This window comes from Ranitomeya imitator, chromosome 3 (assembly GCF_032444005.1).
Source record: "Ranitomeya imitator isolate aRanImi1 chromosome 3, aRanImi1.pri, whole genome shotgun sequence".
Taxonomy (NCBI): domain Eukaryota; kingdom Metazoa; phylum Chordata; class Amphibia; order Anura; family Dendrobatidae; genus Ranitomeya; species Ranitomeya imitator.
This window is the reverse complement of record NC_091284.1, coordinates 583911108-583931408: the sequence shown is the minus strand read 5'-3', so window position 1 is coordinate 583931408 and position 20301 is coordinate 583911108.

Sequence of the window (20301 nt, the reverse complement as noted above, 5' to 3'; positions counted from 1 at the left end):
GATGACAGTCAGCCATTGTCTGGCCAGGGCAGTGTACAGGACGAGGTAGCGGGCGAAGAGGAGGAGGAGGACGAGGAGGATGATGGGGATGATTATATTTGTAATGAGGAAGCTTTTCCGGGGCCACTGGAAATTGTTGGCGCGTTAAGGCCGGGTTCTGGTTTTTGGAAGGACACAAGTGACGTGGATTTGCCTGAAACTGCCCCTCAACCAAGCACAACCGCAGATTTGAGAACTGAAACTTTGGCCCACATGGCGGATTATGCCTTACGTATCCTCAAAAGGGACACACGCATTACTAAAATGATGAACGATGACGATTACTGGTTGGCCTGCCTCCTTGATCCTCGCTATAAAGGCAAATTGCAAAATATAATGCCACATGAGAACTTGGAAATAATATTAGCAACCAAACAATCAACTCTTGTTGACCGTTTGCTTCTGGCATTCCCTGCACACAGCGCCCGTGATCGTTCTCACACGAGCTGCAGGGGCCAGCAGACCAGAGGTGTTAGAGGGGCAGAAATCAGAAGTGGCGTTGGCCAGAGGGGTTTTCTGACCAGGTTGTGGAGTGATTTTGCTATGACCGCAGACAGGACAGGTACTGCAGCATCAATTCAAAGTGACAGGAGACAACATTTGTCCAGTATGGTTACAAACTATTTTTCATCCCTTATCGACGTTGTCCCTCAACCGTCATTCCCATTTGATTACTGGGCATCCAAATTAGACACCTGGCCAGAATTGGCAGAATATGCATTGCAGGAGCTTGCTTGCCCGGCAGCTAGTGTCCTATCAGAAAGAGTATTTAGTGCTGCAGGTTCAATACTAACAGAAAAAAGGACTCGTCTGGCTACCCAAAATGTAGATGATCTGACCTTCATTAAAATGAACCACAACTGGATTTTGAAATCTTTTGCCCCACCTTGCCCGGCTGACACCTAGCTTTCCTATGAAAAGGTCTTGCCTGTGGACTATTATGAATGACTTTTCCAATATCGTAATTTGCTGCACCTGATTGTCCAGCATACGACATGTTTACACCTCCCTAAATGGCCAAACTCCCCACACGGGGCCGTGGTATCGCCACTTGGCGCCAGCACCCGTGAGAGAGCTGTTTTTTTTCTGAAGAGGTGGGTGTACCCGCTTTTGGTCGACGGCACTGCCACTGGGTCCCTCATAGTACAATAAAGTGTCTCTGGCGGTGGTGGTGCGCACCCAACGTCAGACACACCGTTGTAATATGAGGGGCCCTGGGCCTGTACCGCCGGCCACAAGACAGTTCCCCCCCCCAGCTCAAACAGTGCTCTACCACTTGCAAAATTATCTCTCACAGCTCCACCAATGTTTAGTCTATGCGCTGACATCCTTCAATGCCTGGCACTGACAATACCATTGTATTGACATTTTTGTTATGTTAGGCCTTCGAAGCCTGTCTGCGGTCCCTGTTATGTTTGCTAATGACAGGTGTTATGAAAGCAATCCAGAAACACAGTGTGCTTAGCGATCAGAGCGCACACAGTGATCTGACAAATACCCAAAAATACAAGAACGAGCTCTGAGACGTGGAAACTCTGTAGACTGCACACCTGATCCTATCCTAAACACAACTAAAAGCGGCTGTGGATTGCGCCTAACAACTACCTAGGCAACTCGGCACAGCCTAAGAAACTAGCTAGCCTGAAGATAGAAAAAAAGGCCTGACTTGCCCCAGAGAAATTCCCCAAAGGAAAAGGCAGCCCCCCACATATAATGACTGTGAGTAAGATGAAAAGACAAAACGTAGGGATGAAATAGATTCAGCAAAGTGGGGCACGATATTCTAGGACAGAGCGAGGACAGTAAAGCGAACTTTGCAGTCTACAAAAAACCCTAAAGCAAAACCACGCAAAGGGGGCAAAAAAAAACCACCGTGCCGAACTAACGACACGGCGGTACACCCTTTGCGTCTCAGAGCTTCCAGCAAAACAAAAGACAAGCTGGACAGAAAAAAAGCAACAAAAAAGCAAAAAGCACTTAGCTATACAGAGCAGCAGGTCACAGGAACAATCAGGAGAAGCTCAGATCCAACACTGAAACATTGACAAGGAGCAAGGATAGCAGCATCAGGCGGAGTTAAGTAATGAAGCAGTTAACGAGCTCACCAGAACACCTGAGGGAGGAAGCTCAGAGACTGCAGTACCACTTGTGACCACAGGAGTGAATTCAGCCACAGAATTCACAACAGTACCCCCCCCTTGAGGAGGGGTCACCGAACCCTCACCAGAGCCCCCAGGCCGACCAGGATGAGCCGCATGAAAGGCACGAACAAGATCGGAAGCATGAACATCAGAGGCAAAAACCCAGGAATTATCTTCCTGAGCATAACCCTTCCATTTAACCAGATACTGGAGTTTCCGTCTAGAAACACGAGAATCCAAAATCTTCTCCACAATATACTCCAATTCCCCCTCCACCAAAACCGGGGCAGGAGGCTCAACAGAAGGAACCATAGGTGCCACGTATCTCCGCAACAACGACCTATGGAATACTTTATGTATGGAAAAGGAGTCTGGGAGGGTCAAACGAAAAGACACAGGATTGAGAACCTCAGAAATCCTATACGGACCAATAAAACGAGGTTTAAATTTAGGAGAGGAAACCTTCATAGGAATATGACGAGAAGATAACCAAACCAGATCCCCAACACGAAGTCGGGGACCCACACGGCGTCTGCGATTAGCGAAAAGTTGAGCTTTCTCCTGGGACAAGATCAAATTGTCCACTACCTGAGTCCAGATCTGCTGCAACCTATCCACCACAGAATCCACACCAGGACAGTCCGAAGACTCAACCTGTCCTGAAGAGAAACGAGGATGGAACCCAGAATTGCAAAAAAATGGAGAAACCAAGGTAGCCGAGCTGGCCCGATTATTAAGGGCGAACTCAGCCAACGGCAAAAAGGACACCCAATCATCCTGGTCTGCAGAAACAAAACATCTCAGATATGTTTCCAAGGTCTGATTGGTTCGTTCGGTCTGGCCATTAGTCTGAGGATGGAAAGCCGAGGAAAAGGATAGGTCAATGCCCATCCTACCACAAAAGGCTCGCCAAAACCTTGAAACAAACTGGGAACCTCTGTCAGAAACAATATTCTCAGGAATGCCATGCAACCGAACCACATGCTGAAAGAACAAAGGTACCAAATCAGAGGAGGAAGGCAATTTAGCCAAGGGCACCAGATGGACCATTTTAGAAAAGCGATCACAGACCACCCAAATGACTGACATCTTTTGAGAAACGGGAAGGTCAGAAATGAAATCCATCGAAATATGTGTCCAAGGCCTCTTTGGGACCAGCAAGGGCAAAAGCAACCCACTGGCACGAGAACAGCAGGGCTTAGCCCTAGCACAAATCCCACAGGACTGCACAAAAGTACGTACATCCCGTGACAGAGATGGCCACCAGAAGGATCTAGCCACTAACTCTCTGGTACCAAAGATTCCAGGATGATCAGCCAACACCGAACAATGAAGTTCAGAGATAAGTTTATTAGTCCACCTATCAGGGACGAACAGTTTCTCTGCTGGACAACGATCAGGTTTATTCGCCTGAAATTTTTGCAGCACCCGCCGCAAATCAGGGGAGATGGCAGACACAATGACTCCTTCCTTGAGGATACCCGCTGGCTCAGATAAACCCGGAGAGTCGGGCACAAAACTCCTAGACAGAGCATCCGCCTTCACATTTTTAGAGCCCGGAAGGTACGAAATCACAAAGTCGAAGCGGGCAAAAAATAACGACCAACGGGCCTGTCTAGGATTCAAGCGCTTGGCAGACTCGAGATAAGTCAAGTTCTTATGATCAGTCAATACCACCACGCGATGCTTAGCTCCTTCAAGCCAATGACGCCACTCCTCGAATGCCCACTTCATGGCCAGCAACTCTCGATTGCCCACATCATAATTACGCTCAGCGGGCGAAAACTTCCTGGAAAAGAAAGCACATGGTTTCATCACTGAGCAATCAGAACCTCTCTGTGACAAAACCGCCCCTGCTCCAATCTCAGAAGCATCAACCTCGACCTGGAACGGAAGAGAAACATCTGGCTGACACAACACAGGGGCAGAACAAAAACGACGCTTCAACTCCTGAAAAGCTTCCATAGCAGCAGAAGACCAATTAACCAAATCAGCACCCTTCTTGGTCAAATTGGTCAATGGTTTGGCAATGCTAGAAAAATTACAGATGAAGCGACGATAAAAATTAGCAAAGCCCAGGAACTTTTGCAGACTTTTCAGAGATGTCGGCTGAATCCAATCCTGGATGGCTTGGACCTTAACTGGATCCATCTCGATAGTAGAAGGGGTAAAGATGAACCCCAAAAATGAAACTTTCTGCACACCGAAGAGACACTTTGATCCCTTCACAAACAAAGAGTTAGCACGCAGGACCTGAAAAACCATTCTGACCTGCTTCACATGAGACTCCCAATCATCTGAGAAGATCAAAATGTCATCCAAGTAAACAATCAGGAATTTATCCAGATACTCACGGAAGATGTCATGCATAAAAGACTGAAACACAGATGGAGCATTGGCAAGTCCGAACGGCATCACTAGATACTCAAAATGACCCTCGGGCGTATTGAATGCAGTTTTCCATTCATCTCCTTGCCTGATTCTCACCAGATTATACGCACCACGAAGATCTATCTTAGTGAACCAACTAGCCCCCTTAATCCGAGCAAACAAGTCAGATAACAATGGCAAGGGATACTGAAATTTAACAGTGATCTTATTAAGAAGGCGGTAATCAATACACGGTCTCAGCGAACCATCCTTCTTGGCTACAAAGAAGAACCCTGCTCCCAGTGGTGACGACGATGGGCGAATATGTCCCTTCTCCAGGGATTCCTTCACATAACTGCGCATAGTGGCGTGTTCGGGCACGGATAAATTAAATAATCGACCTTTAGGGAATTTACTACCAGGAATCAAATTGATAGCACAATCACAATCCCTATGCGGAGGTAGAACATCGGACTTGGGCTCTTCAAATACATCCTGATAATCAGACAAGAACTCTGGGACCTCAGAAGGGGTGGATGACGAAATCGACAAAAATGGAACATCACCATGCACCCCCTGACAACCCCAGCTGGACACCGACATGGAATTCCAATCCAATACTGGATTATGGGTTTGTAGCCATGGCAACCCCAACACGACCACATCATGCAGATTATGCAACACCAGAAAGCGAATAACTTCCTGATGTGCAGGAGCCATGCACATGGTCAGCTGGGCCTAGTATTGAGGTTTATTCTTGGCCAAAGGTGTAGCATCAATTCCTCTCAATGGAATAGGACACCGCAAAGGCTCCAAGAAAAACCCACAACGTTTAGCATAATCCAAATCCATCAGATTCAGGGCAGCGCCTGAATCCACAAACGCCATGACAGAAAACGACGATAAAGAGCATATCAAGGTAATGGACAGAAGGAATTTGGACTGTACAGTACCAATGACGGCAGACCTAGCGGACCGCTTAGTGCGCTTAGGACAATCAGAAATAGCATGAGTGGAATCACCACAGTAGAAACACAGACCATTCAGACGTCTGTATTCCTGCCGTTCAACTCTAGTCATAGTCCTATCGCACTGCATAGGCTCAGGTTTAACCTCAGGCAGTACCGCCAAATGGTGCACAGATTTACGCTCGCGCAAGCGTCGACCGATCTGAATGGCCAAAGACAAAGACTCATTCAAACCAGCAGGCATAGGAAATCCCACCATGACATCCTTAAGAGCCTCAGAGAGACCCTTTCTGAACAAAGCTGCCAGCGCAGATTCATTCCACTGAGTGAGTACTGACCATTTCCTAAATTTCTGACAATATACTTCTATATCATCCTGACCCTGGCACAAAGCCAGCAAATTTTTCTCAGCCTGATCCACTGAATTAGGCTCATCGTACAGCAATCCGAGCGCCAGGAAAAACGCATCGACACTACTCAATGCAGGGTCTCCTGGCGCAAGAGAAAATGCCCAGTCTTGAGGGTCGCCGCGCAAAAAAGAAATAATAATCAAAACCTGTTGAATAGGATTACCAGAAGAATGAGGTTTCAAGGCCAGAAATAGCTTACAATTGTTTTTGAAACTTAGAAACTTAGTTCTATCTCCAAAAAACAAATCAGGAATAGGAATTCTTGGTTCTAACATAGATTTCTGATCAATAGTATCTTGAATTTTTTGTACATTTATAACGAGATTATCCATTGAAGAGCACAGACCCTGAATATCCATGTCCACACCTGTGTCCAGAATCACCCAAATGTCTAGGGGAAAAAAAAAAGTGATCACAGAGCAGAAAAAAAAAAAAAATGATGTCAGAACTTTTTCTTTCCCTCTATTGAGAATCATTAGTTTGGCTCCTTGTACTGTTATGTTTGCTAATGACAGGTGTTATGAAGGCAATCCAGAAACACAGTGTGCTTAGCGATCAGAGCGCACACAGTGATCTGACAAATACCCAAAAATACAAGAACGAGCTCTGAGACGTGGAAACTCTGTAGACTGCACACCTGATCCTATCCTAAACACAACTAAAAGCGGCTGTGGATTGCGCCTAACAACTACCTAGGCAACTCGGCACAGCCTAAGAAACTAGCTAGCCTGAAGATAGAAAAAAAGGCCTGACTTGCCCCAGAGAAATTCCCCAAAGGAAAAGGCAGCCCCCCACATATAATGACTGTGAGTAAGATGAAAAGACAAAACGTAGGGATGAAATAGATTCAGCAAAGTGGGGCCCGATAGTCTAGGACAGAGCGAGGACAGTAAAGCGAACTTTGCAGTCTACAAAAAACCCTAAAGCAAAACCACGCAACGGGGGCAAAAAAAAACCCACCGTGCCGAACTAACGGCACGGCGGTACACCCTTTGCGTCTCAGAGCTTCCAGCAAAACAAAAGACAAGCTGGACAGAAAAAAAGCAACAAAAAAGCAAAAAGCACTTAGCTATACAGAGCAGCAGGTCACAGGAACAATCAGGAGAAGCTCAGATCCAACACTGAAACATTGACAAGGAGCAAGGATAGCAGCATCAGGCGGAGTTAAGTAATGAAGCAGTTAACGAGCTCACCAGAACACCTGAGGGAGGAAGCTCAGAGACTGCAGTACCACTTGTGACCACAGGAGTGAATTCAGCCACAGAATTCACAACAGGTCCCTCCTTCCAGTAGGCCTCCACTGACCATTGTACTGCTGCCCGTGTACCCCTGGAACCAATTTTAAATTGCCAACAGCCCAATTTTGTTATGTTAGGCCTTCGAAGCCTGTCTGCAGTCCCTTCTTTCTACTACTACTACACTGACCAGACCACTGCTGCTCGTGTACCCCTGGAACCAATGTTAAATTGCCTGCACCCCTATTTTTGTTATGTTAGGCCTTTGAAGCCTGTCTGCGGTCCCTCCTTCCACTAGGCCTCCACTGACCATTGTACTGCTGCCCGTGTACCCCTGGAACCAATTTTAAATTGCCAACAGCCCAATTTTGTTATGTTAGGCCTTCGAAGCCTGTCTGCAGTCCCTTCTTTCTACTACTACTACACTGACCAGACCACTGCTGCCCGTGTACCCCTGGAACCAATGTAAAATTGCCTGCACCCCTATTTTTGTTATGTTAGGCCTTCGAAGCCTGTCTGCGGTCCCTCCTTCCACTAGGCCTCCACTGACCATTGTACTGCTGCCCGTGTACCCCTGGAACCAATTTTAAATTGCCAACAGCCCAATTTTGTTATGTTAGGCCTTCAAAGCCTGTCTGCAGTCCCTTCTTTCTACTACTACTACACTGACCAGACCACTGCTGCCCGTGTACCCCTGGAACCAATGTTAAATTGCCTGCACCCCTATTTTTTTATGTTAGGCCTTCGAAGCCTGTCTGCGGTCCCTCCTTCCACTTGGCCTCCACTGACCATTGTACTGCTGCCCATGTACCCCTGGAACCAATGTAAAAGTGCCTACAGCCTGTCCAATTTGTTATGTTAGGCCTTCGAAGCCTGTCTGCGGTCCCTTCTTTCTACTACAACTACACTGACCAGACCACTGCCGCCCGTGTACCCCTGTAACCTATTTTAAAGTGCATACAGCCAATTTTTTTTCTCTATTTTACAATTATAAAGCCCAGATGGACTACGCTGTACCACGGTAAGAGCTACCAAGTCGTCACTTCTTTTGCGAGAAAAGCCATCCCAGCACTACAGCATCATGTAAAAATCTGCATTGTCCATGCTCTCTGGCTATCTAATAGTAGAAAGGTGCACCTGACAACAGATGCATGGACCAGTAGGCATGTCCACGAAAGGTTAGATGTCCATTACGGCGCACTGGGTTAATGTTGTGGATGCATGGTCCACAGGGGACAGCCTACAAAGTCTGTCTGCAGTCCCAAATATAAATTGTCCTCCGCTTACCACACCAATGCTGCCTGTGTACCCCTGGAACATTTCATAAACTCCATTGACCAAAATTTGGGGTTTACAGCCTACTACCAGTGTCTGCCGCTCCAAGGTGTTCCCCGGGTTGCCTTTTCTGAGCTTTGATCTTCAGGCTCTTCTTAAGTAGTTGTTGAAAACAACACTGCATTCGGCCTACAAGTTGGGTCTGGGGTGTAGAGATGGTGTGTTCCACTCCAAGGTGTTCCCCAGGTTTCCTCGCCATTGCTGCGATCTTAATGCTCTCGTTTAGTAGTTGTTGGAAACTACAGTGCATTAGGCCTACAAATTGGGTATGGGGTGTAGAGAGATGGTGTGTTCCACTCCAAGGTGTTCCCCAGGTTTCCTCTCCATTGCTTCGATCTTCCTGCTCTCGTTTAGTAGTTGTTGGAAACTACACTGCATTAGGCCTACAAATTGGGTATGGGGTGTAGAGAGATGGTGTGTTACACTCCAAGGTGTTCCCCAGGTTTCCTCTCCATTGCTTCGATCTTCCTGCTCTCGTTTAGTAGTTGTTGGAAACTACAGTGCATTAGGCCTACAAATTGGGTATGGGGTGTAGAGAGATGGTGTGTTCCACTCCAAGGTGTTCCCCAGGTTTCCTCGCCATTGCTGCGATCTTATTGCTCTCGTTTAGTAGTTGTTGGAAACGACAGTGCATTAGGCCTACAAATTGGGTATGGGGTGTAGAGAGATGGTGTGTTCCACTCCAAGGTGTTCCCCAGGTTTCCTCGCCATTGCTGCGATCTTAATGCTCTCGTTTAGTAGTTGTTGGAAACTACAGTGCATTAGGCCTACAAATTGGGTATGGGGTGTAGAGAGATGGTGTGTTCCACTCCAAGGTGTTCCCCAGGTTTCCTCGCCATTGCTTCGATCTTCCTGCTCTCGTTTAGTAGTTGTTGGAAACTACACTGCATTAGGCCTACAAATTGGGTATGGGGTGTAGAGAGATGGTGTGTTACACTACAAGGTGTTCTCCAGGTTGCCTTTCCTGAGCTTCTATCTTCAGGCTCTCATTAAATTGTGGTTAAATGGAACAATTGCATTTGGCGTACTAGTTGGGTTGGGGTCTACTATCGGTGTCTGCCACTCCTTGCTGTTGTCCTGGTTTCCTGTCCTGAAATTCCATTTTCAGGCTCTCGTTAAGTAGTTGTTAATGTTAGACTGCATTTGGCCTACTAGTTGGGTTGGGGCCTACTATCGGTGTCTGCCACTCCTTGCTGTTCTCCTCCACTGAACAAAGATGTTTACTACGGTTGCCAATTTTGAACTGCATTTCGACTACTTACTGATTTGGGCCTACTCTCTGTGTCAGCCTCTCATTCCAGTTGTCCTCCACTGCAATGCCCCCTGGTTAGTCCTGTGTTACCAATTTTGAACTGCATTTAGCCCACTTTATTCTTTGGGCCTATATCTGTGTTTCCTCCTCATCCTGCCCATTGCCCAGCCAGTGATAGATGAGTCTGCTGGTACATTGACCCATAACGCTAAATTCCCCGTGCACGCTACACAGCAAGATTGTGACCCTGCTGAAAGTCAGGTTCCTCTTCCCGCATACCATACCACCTTACACGGGGACAAAGAGGAAGGTGCAGATGAAAGTGCAGGTTCCTTCATCAGGTGGGGGGAGGAATACTAGTTGGCGACGTCACTGGCACAGGGCCTCTCATAGTACGCAAAAGTGTTGCTGCCGGTGGGAGGCGCCCCCGCCGTGCAAACACACCGCTGTACTTTGAGGGGCCCTGTGCCAGTGCCAGTGCCAACGAGTGGGCCCCCCCTGCTTGCTCAGGATCACAGCACTTGCAAAGTTGAAATACTTTCCTCTCCCTGCTCCACTGCCGTGACGCGTTCCAGATTTCCTGGGCCCACTAATTACTTGAACCAGCCCTACCCCCCACAACTTTAGCCAAATGACCCCCAATTTCAAATGCCTTCCAATTATTATAAGCTAAATTACGATTGACAAGCTTCAGTAAAAAGAACGGATGTTTTTGCCATTAAAATGGGCAGTGTAGGTGTTTTCCTGGCCTCCACTCACTGCCGACTATGCTCCCCCATTGACTTGCATTGGGTTTCGTGTTTCGGGCGATACCCGACTTTTCGCGATAATCGGCCGATTCTACTCGACTCGACTTCTAAGATAGTCGGGTTTCGCTAAACACGACTCGACTCTAAAAAGGTCAAGGTCGCTCAACCCTAATTGGGACCTGTTCTCTTCAACATATTCATTAATGATCTGGTAGAAGGTTTACACAGTAAAATATCGATATTTGCAGATGATACAAAACTATGTAAAGCAGTTAATACAAGAGAAGATAGTATTCTGCTACAGATGGATCTGGATAAGTTGGAAACTTGGGCTGAAAGGTGGCAGATGAGGTTTAACAATGATAAATGTAAGGTTATACACATGGGAAGAAGGAATCAATATCACCATTACACACTGAACGGGAAACCACTGGGTAAATCTGACAGGGAGAAGGACTTGGGGATCCTAGTTAATGATAAACTTACCTGGAGCAGCCAGTGCCAGGCAGCAGCTGCCAAGGCAAACAGGATCATGGGGTGCATTAAAAGAGGTCTGGATACACATGATGAGAGCATTATACTGCCTCTGTACAAATCCCTAGTTAGACCGCACATGGAGTACTGTGTCCAGTTTTGGGCACTGGTGCTCAGGAAGGATATAATGGAACTAGAGAGAGTACAAAGGAGGGCAACAAAATTAATAAAGGGGATGGGAGAACTACAATACCCAGATAGATTAGCGAAATTAGGATTATTTAGTCTAGAAAAAAGACGACTGAGGGGCGATCTAATAACCATGTATAAGTATATAAGGGGACAATACAAATATCTCGCTGAGGATCTGTTTATACCAAGGAAGGTGACGGGCACAAGGGGGCATTCTTTGCGTCTGGAGGAGAGAAGGTTTTTCCACCAACATAGAAGAGGATTCTTTACTGTTAGGGCAGTGAGAATCTGGAATTGCTTGCCTGAGGAGGTGGTGATGGCGAACTCAGTCGAGGGGTTCAAGAGAGGCCTGGATGTCTTCCTGGAGCAGAACAATATTGTATCATACAATTATTAGGTTCTGTAGAAGGACGTAGATCTGGGGATTTATTATGATGGAATATAGGCTGAACTGGATGGACAAATGTCTTTTTTCGGCCTTACTAACTATGTTACTATGTTACTATGTTACTATGACCTATAAAACTGTCCCACTAGTTAACCCCTTCAGTGAACGCTGTAAAAAAAAAGAAACGAGGCAAAAAACAACGCTTTATTATCATACCGCCGATCAAAAAGTGTAATAACACGTGATCAAAAAGATATAAATAAGCATGGTACCACTCAAAACATCATCTTGTCCCACAAAACACGAGCCACCATGCAGCATCATCAGCAAAAAAATAAAGAAGTTATAGTCCTCAGAATAAAGCGATGCAAAAATAATTATTTTTTATATAAAATATTTTTTATCGTATAAAAGCGCTAAAACAAAAAATGATATAAATGAGGTATCACTGTAATCGTACTAAACCGAAGAATAAAACTGCTTCATCAATTTTACCAAACGTGGAATGATATAAACGCCCCCCAAAAAGAAATTCATGAATAGCTGGTTTTTGGTCATTCTGCCTCACAAAAATCAGAAAAAAAAGCAATAAAAAAAAATGTCACATGCCAGAAAATGGTACCAATAAAAACATCAAGTCGTCCCGCAAAAATCAAGACTTCACATGACTCTGTGGACCAAAATATGGAAAAATTATTGCTCTCAAAATGTGGAGACGCAAAACTATTTTTTTTGCAAAAAAAAGCGTCTTTTAGTGTGTGACAGCTGCCAATCATAAAAATCCACCCCCTTAGTTAGGGAAAAATAATAAAATTAAAAAAATGTATTTATTTCCATTTTTCCATTAGGGTTAGGATTAGGGTTGGGGCTAAAGTTAGGGGTAGGGCTAAAGTTAGGGTTAGGGCTACAGTTAGGGTTAGGACTACAGTTAGGGTTGGGGCTAAAGTTGGGGTTGGGGCTAAAGTTAGGGTTAAGGTACCGTCACACATAACGATATCGTTAACGATATCGTTGCTTTTTGTGACGTAGCAACGATATCGTTAAGGAAATCGTTATGTGTGACAGCGACCAACGATCAGGCCCCTGCTGGGAGATCGTTGGTCGCTGAGGAAAGTCCAGAACTTTATTTCATCGCTGGACTTCCCGCTGACATCGCTGGACACCGATCCAGCGATGTCTTCACTGGTAACCAGGGTAAACATCGGGTTACTAAGCGCAGGGCCGCGCTTAGTAACCCGATGTTTACCCTGGTTACCAGCGTAAACGTTAAAAAAACAAACACTACATACTTACCTTCAGCTGTCTGTCCCCGGCGCTGTGCTTCTCTGCACTCCTCCTGCATCCTGTGTCAGCGCTAGCCAGCCAGAAAGCACAGCGGTGACGTCACCGCTCTGCTTTCCGGCTGACCGGCGCTGACAGTGCAGAGGAAAGCAGAGCACTGGAGGACAGACAGCTGAAGGTAAGTATGTAGTGTTTGTTTTTTTAACTTTTACGCTGGTAACCAGGGTAAACATCGGGTTACTAAGCGCGGCCCTGCGCTTAGTAACCCGATGTTTACCCTGGTTACCGGGGACCTCGGGATCGTTGGTCGCTGGAGAGCTGTCTGTGTGACAGCTCTCCAGCGACCAAACAGCGACGCTGCAGCGATCAACATCGTTGTCGGTATCGCTGCAGCGTCGCTTAGTGTGACGGTACCTTTAGAGTTGGGGCTAAAGTTAGGGTTAGGGCTACAGTTAGGGTTGGGGCTAAAGTTAGGGTTAGGGTTGGGGCTAAGGTTAGGGTTAGGGTTGGGGCTAAGGTTAGGGTTAGGGTTGGGGCTAAAGTTAGGGTTACAGTTGCGGCTAAAGTTAGGGTTTGGATTACATTTACGGTTGGGATTAGAGTTAAGGGTGTGCCAGGGTTAGGGGTGCGTTGGAATTAGGGTTATGGGTGTGTTGGAGTTAGGGGTGTGGTTAGGGTTGGGATTAGGGTTAGGGGCATGTTTGGGTTAGGGTTTCAGTCAGAATTGGGGGGTTTCCACTGTTTAGGCACATCAGAGGCTCTCCAAACGTGGTGTCCGATCTCAATTCCAGCCAATTCTGCATTGAAAAAGTAAAACAGTGCTCCTTCCCTTCTGAGCTCTCCCGTGCGCCCAAACAGGGGTTTACCCCAACATATGGGGTATCAGTGTACTCAGGACAAGTTGGACAACAACTTTTGGGGTCCAATTTCTCTTGTTACCCTTGGTAAAATAAAACAAATTGGAGCTGAAATAAATTGTTTGTGAAAAAAAGTTACCTTATATACTCGAGTATAAGCCGACCCGAGTATAAGCCGACCCCCCTAATTTTGCCACAAAAACCTGGGAAAACTTATTGACTCAAGTATAAGCCTAGGGTGGAAAAGGCAGCAGCTACCGGTGAATTTCAAAAATAAAAATAGATGCTCCATACCGTTCATTATGGCCACATAGCTGTGCCATATAGTGCTCTGCACCATTCATTATTGCCCCATAGCTGTTCCATATAGTGCTCTGCACCGTTCATTATTGCCCCATAGCTGTGCCATATAGTGCTCTGCACCATTCATTATTGCCCCATAGCTGTGCCATATAGTGCTCTGCACCGTTCATTATTGCCCCATAGCTGTGCCATATAGTGCTCTGCACTGTTCATTATTGCCCCATAGCTGTGCCATAGCTGAATATGTAATACTTACCTGCTCCCGGCGTCCCGCTCCTTCCCCCGGACAGCTGGTCTTCGGTGCCGCAGCCTCTTCCTCTATCAGTCGTCACCGTTACCGCTCATTAGAGAAATGAATATGCGGCTCCACCCCTATGGGAGTGGAGTCCATATTCATTAGTTTAATGAGCGGTCCCACGTGAACGCTGAACAGGGTAAGAGCTGCTGCACCCGGATACCGTGGGACTGCAGGGACAGCGCCAGGAGCCCCGGAAGCAGGTAAGTATGCCTCAGCGCCCCCTCCCCCTCACCCGCCGACCCTGCTGCCGACCGTGACTCGAGTATAAGCCGAGAGGGGCACTTTCAGCCCAAAAATTTGGGCTGAATATCTCGGCTTATACTCGAGTATATACGGTAAATGTTCATTTTTTAAACATTCCAAAAATTCCTGTGAAACACCTGAAGGGTTAATAAACTTATTGAATGTTGTTTTGAGCACCTTGAGGGGTGCATTTCGTAGAATAGTGTCACACTTGGGTATTTTCTATCATATAGACCCCTCAAAGTGACTTAAAATGTGATGTAGTCCCTAAAAAAATGGTGTTGTAAAAATGAGAAATTGCTGGTCAAATTTTAACCCTTATAACTTCCTAACAAAAAAAAAATTTGGTTCCAAAATTGTGCTGATGTAAAGTAGACATGTGGGAAATGTTACTTATTAAGTATTTTGTGTGACGTATGGTTACGGCTGGCGTAACGCACCGAATAGATTAAAAATGGTAAAGGAGTGTTCGCAGCCCGGGGTCCACCGTGCAGAGATGGAACCTGCTGCTAAGTAATGGCGGCACTATATGGCGGTACTACGCCGGAGTAAACTAGGGTTCAGACACCCGGTAAGAACTAAAGTGAACTATGTTGCTTCGCAGAGTCGTAGTGAAACAAATGAAACGCTGTGCCCTGTTAGCGAACACAGGATGCAGCGGACGAATGCTAGTGGGATCCCTGAGACTCGCCACCACTAAGCTGGTGATTGATCCCGCTCTGACCCTCGGTGGCTTTTGAGCCCGCGCCTGAGGACGCCCCTAGTCAGATGCAGAGATCAAACGGGAATTTTCACCCTACACTGACCAGTTGTCAGGATAAGTTAAGATTACAGCACAGAGTGCGTGCAGTGCCGTGCAGGTGGACACTGCTGGTTTGATGCAGTACAGATCATCCTCTGGTGTAGGATAGCACTGTCAGGTGCTAGGTAGGGCCAACATTCGCAAACATTCAACAACACAAGGAATGGGAATGATTAAGGAGCAATCACCAGAACAAGCACACATCCACACACATTATAATAGGTTTATACTAGCGCATGGCCGTGTGGCCATGTGAACCTTTTATAGCTGTAGCACTCAAGGACCTTCCTAGTGGTCCAATAGGAGCTGCTACAGGACCTGAGCGTGTGAGCCCCGACCTCCAATGGGAGGTCGTGCTGTGGGCATGCTCAGTATTGGAAAAGCAGGACTTAGTCCCTGAAACGCCTACTCGCTGCTACTGGCTACAAAGGCAGAACCTGGAAAGGCAGCAGTAACCAAGCGCACAGTATCAGCTTGAGCCAGACGCTGGGACCGACGTCTCTGCTGAGCAGGCTCCACTGTGGCTGGAGAAGAATGGGAGACCGCAGCAGACATGGTTCGAGATTCCCCCTGTGCAGCTGCGGGAACTCGACTCCTAACACATATCTCTGTGATTTAAGGGCATAAAAGTTTAAAGTTGGAAAATTGCGAAATTTTCTCCAAATTCCTGTTTTTGTTTCACAAATAAACGCAGGTGATATCAAATAAATTTTACCATTATCATGAAATACAATATGTCACGAGAAAACAGTGTCAGAATCATCAGGATCCGTCGAAGCATTCCAGAGTTATAACCTCATAAAAGGACAGTGGTCAGAATTGTAAAAATTGGCCCGGTCATTAACGTGCACACCACCCTTGGGTGTTAAGGGGTTAAAGGGAACCTGTCATATAATATACGCTTTCCAAAATGGTTCCATCATGACAAATATCCATGCTTACTCTGAAACCCAGTCCTACAATGTCCTACTCTTCACTGTACACTAGAATGGTAGCTTTGTGATTGCTGTGCTTTGTGCATTCGAAACCAATGTAAATGCAAAAACATATGAAATTAAACCCACAAAGCAGCAGGGAGGTGGAAAGGAGTCTAAAATGATATTGATCAGACAAAATTTGACTTAGCCTAGACTCACTGGAAGATAGGTTTCTTTAATATTATCATGCTATTATATAGCACGTAAAAAGCCCCACTCTGCTCCATCAGGCCCTGATTATGTTGGATTATTTCAATACTTCTGTAATAACTACCATATAAAATAAAAGCCCCAAGTTATAATCAGCCTTACTTTTAACGTCCTTTTCATGTTATTACAGGTATTTAAATTGGTATTTATAAGTGCATTACAAAGTAATGATCCAAGGAGTGTTTGCAAGTGACACTTTAAATTAAATGGCGATTTTAACAGCAAGTCATAGAACCCACTATTAACACAACGATAGCGATCATAATAATTCATTCTCTGTGATCAGTATTAGTGGCTACTTTTATTGTTTGATCTACTGTTTGCTACACTATATCAACTAATGTTATTCACATTTTGTAAGAAGTCTCCAAATTCTGATTCAGATGTTTTTGTAGTTCTCTGTTTTCTGTAAAAGTATATCAAGCAGGCAATTATCTTTGGGAGAAATAACTGAGGCCGAGAGCTCTTAGAAAAGTGCACCTACAAGTTGAGAAAAATGAGGAGTGTACTGAAAAAGTTTGCAAAGTTCAGGGGTTGCTTATAAAAAGCTTTTTATTGTGAAAAATTTTCCATTAAGGCTCTAGAATCATCTCAGTGAGTGACTGAGATTTAGTTAGTTTGTGTTTGCATTTTCATTTTTTCTCCATTTTCTGTATATTGTTTGCCAATTGTACCGAAGAATGTATTTTTCCTTGTAAAAACATAGGTAATTTATCCAAAACTAAAAGAGATACATTCAATCGGATATTTTCTGGCTTCGTTAATGCAAGGTGTATTATGTGTATCTGGTTTTGTACATTGACTTCTCCCCAATAGTTCCTCCTCCACGGCTTCTACTCTGTCTAGAAGTTTAAATAAGTTAATCTGGACAAAGAATTACAGTTACAATGGTATGACCGTATCTTTAAAAGTGTGCATTTCACTTATATACAAGTCTGGGAATGCATTTCATGTGTATACAATTAAATATTTGTTTATTAGCGGTCACGGGCAAAGTATTTGGCACCAAAACAGTTCATTTTAAAGCAAAGTGGGTATTACCAGAAAGATTGAAACAGTCTTCAGCTTTCATCTCTGACATTCAGTGTGAGGGGAGGAGAAGTACTGCAGAGTTCAGCCTCATTACAAACACTTCTTGTAACTCTGCTCTCATAGTGCTCAAGCTTTCCCAAAATTAGGTAGACATCCACATACAAGGGAAAAAAACACGCTTCCACTATCGCTTAGAACAGGCATTGTGTGATTACTTGTGCCAGAGCACAGCAGAACTGAATGTGACTACCAGCTTTCAGCTTTCATCTCCAGTAGTCAGTGTGGCGAAAAGGGCTATACATTAGAGTTGGCAGTGCTACTCTTGCCTTGGCAATGCTATTATGTGTTTGGTCCTGCCAACTAAGCTCGTTTGAATTTATGTGAAGAGCTATTAGAAGTATTTGTTAAGAGACTCATCTTCTGCAGCACTGCCCCTCCCCTAAAGATGGGAACTGAAAGGGTAACTGTGCTTTCAAATAACTTTTCGGAATAGTGTTCTGTGTGTAATGCCATTTCTGGCCAGTGTATGACTTATATCATGCATTCTCACCAGTTTTCAACTTTACAGGCAGTATCTATAATTTGCAATCCACTGGGAGCTGAGGGGAAGAGTTTAGCACTCAACTGTCCGGTATATAACGATTTTGATTTTGAGACTCTGCATCACTAGCATCACCGGGGGATTATATATAGGTAATGGGGGATTATAAATACCAGGAATGGGGGATTATATATGTACTAGATGGTGGCCCGATTCTAACGCATCGGGTATTCTAGAATATGTATGTATATAGCAGCCACATACTATATAGCACAGGCCACGTAGTATATAGGAGCCATGTAGTATATAGCATACAAATAGTACGTGGCCTGTGCTATATACAGGTCCTTCTCAAAAAATTAGCATATAGTGTTAAATTTCATTATTTACCGTAATGTAATGATTACAATTAAACTTTCATATATTATAGATTCATTATCCACCAACTGAAATTTGTCAGGTCTTTTATTGTTTTAATACTGATGATTTTGGCATACAACTCCTGATAACCCAAAAAACCTGTCTCAATAAATTAGCATATCAAGAAAAGGTTCTCTAAACGACCTATTACCCTAATCTTCTGAATCAACTAATTAACTCTAAACACATGCAAAAGATACCTGAGGCTTTTATAAACTCCCTGCCTGGTTCATTACTCAAAACCCCCATCATGGGTAAGACTAGCGACCTGACAGATGTCAAGAAGGCCATCATTGACACCCTCAAGCAAGAGGGTAAGACCCAGAAAGACACCTCAATGGTAAGTCTGTTGGAAGGAAACAATGTGGCAGAAAACGCTGTACAATGAGAAGAGGAGACCGGACCCTGAGGAAGATTGTGGAGAAGGACCGATTCCAGACCTTGGGGAACCTGAGGAAGCAGTGGACTGAGTCTGGTGTGGAAACATCCAGAGCCACCGTGCACAGGCGTGTGCAGGAAATGGGCTACAGGTGCCGCATTCCCCAGGTAAAGCCACTTTTGAGCTACAGAGAAGCAGCACTGGACTGTTGCTAAGTGGTCCCAAGTACTTTTTTCTGATGAAAGCAAACTTTGCATGTCATTCGGAAATCAAGGTGCCAGAGTCTGGAGGAAGACTGGGGAGAAGGAAATGCCAAAATGCCTGAAGTCCAGTGTCAAGTACCCACAGTCAGTGATGGTGTGGGGTGCCATGTCAGCTGCTGGTGTTGGTCCACTGTGTTTCATCAAGGGCAGGGTCAATGCAGCTAGCTATCAGGAGATTTTGGAGCACTTCATGCTTCCATCGGCTAAAATGCTTTATGGAGATGAAGATTTCATTTTTCAGCACGACCTGGCACCTGCTCACAGTGCCAAAACCACTGGTAAATGGTTTACTGACCATGGTATTACTGTGCTCAATTGGCCTGCCAACTCTCCTGACCTGAACCCCATAGAGAATCTGTGGGATATTGTGAAGAGAAAGTTGAGAGACGCAAGACCCAACACTCTGGATGAGCTTAAGGCCGCTATTGAAGCATCCTGGGCCTCCATAACATCTCAGCAGTGTCACAGGCTGATTGCCTCCATGCCACGCCGCATTGAAGCAGTCATTTCTGCCAAAGGATTCCCGACCAAGTATTGAGTGCATAACTGAACATTATTATTTGTTGTTTTTTTTGTTTGTTATTAAAAAACACTTTTATTTGATTGGATGGGTGAAATATGCTAATTTATTGAGACAGGTTTTTTGGGTTATCAGGAGTTGTATGCCAAAATCATCAGTATTAAAACAATAAAAGACCTGACAAATTTCAGTTGGTGGATAATGAATCTATAATATATGAAAGTTTAATTGTAATCATTACATTATGGTAAATAATGAAATTTAACACTATATGCTAATTTTTTGAGAAGGACCTGTAGTATGTGGCTGCTATATACGTAGATATTCTAGAATACCCAATGTGTTGTATATAACGCAGCCCACGCAGTATCTAACACAGGCCACGTAGTATATAGCATCCACGTACTATATAACACTGCCCACATAGTATATAGCAGCCATATAGCATATAGTACTGCCCACATAGTATATAGCAGCCATGTAGTATATAGTACTGCCCACGTAGTATATAGCAGCCATGTAGTATATAGTACTGCCCACGTGGTATATAGCAGCCATGTAGTATATAGTACTGCCCACGTAGTATATAGCAGCCATGTAGTATATATAGTACTGCCCACAT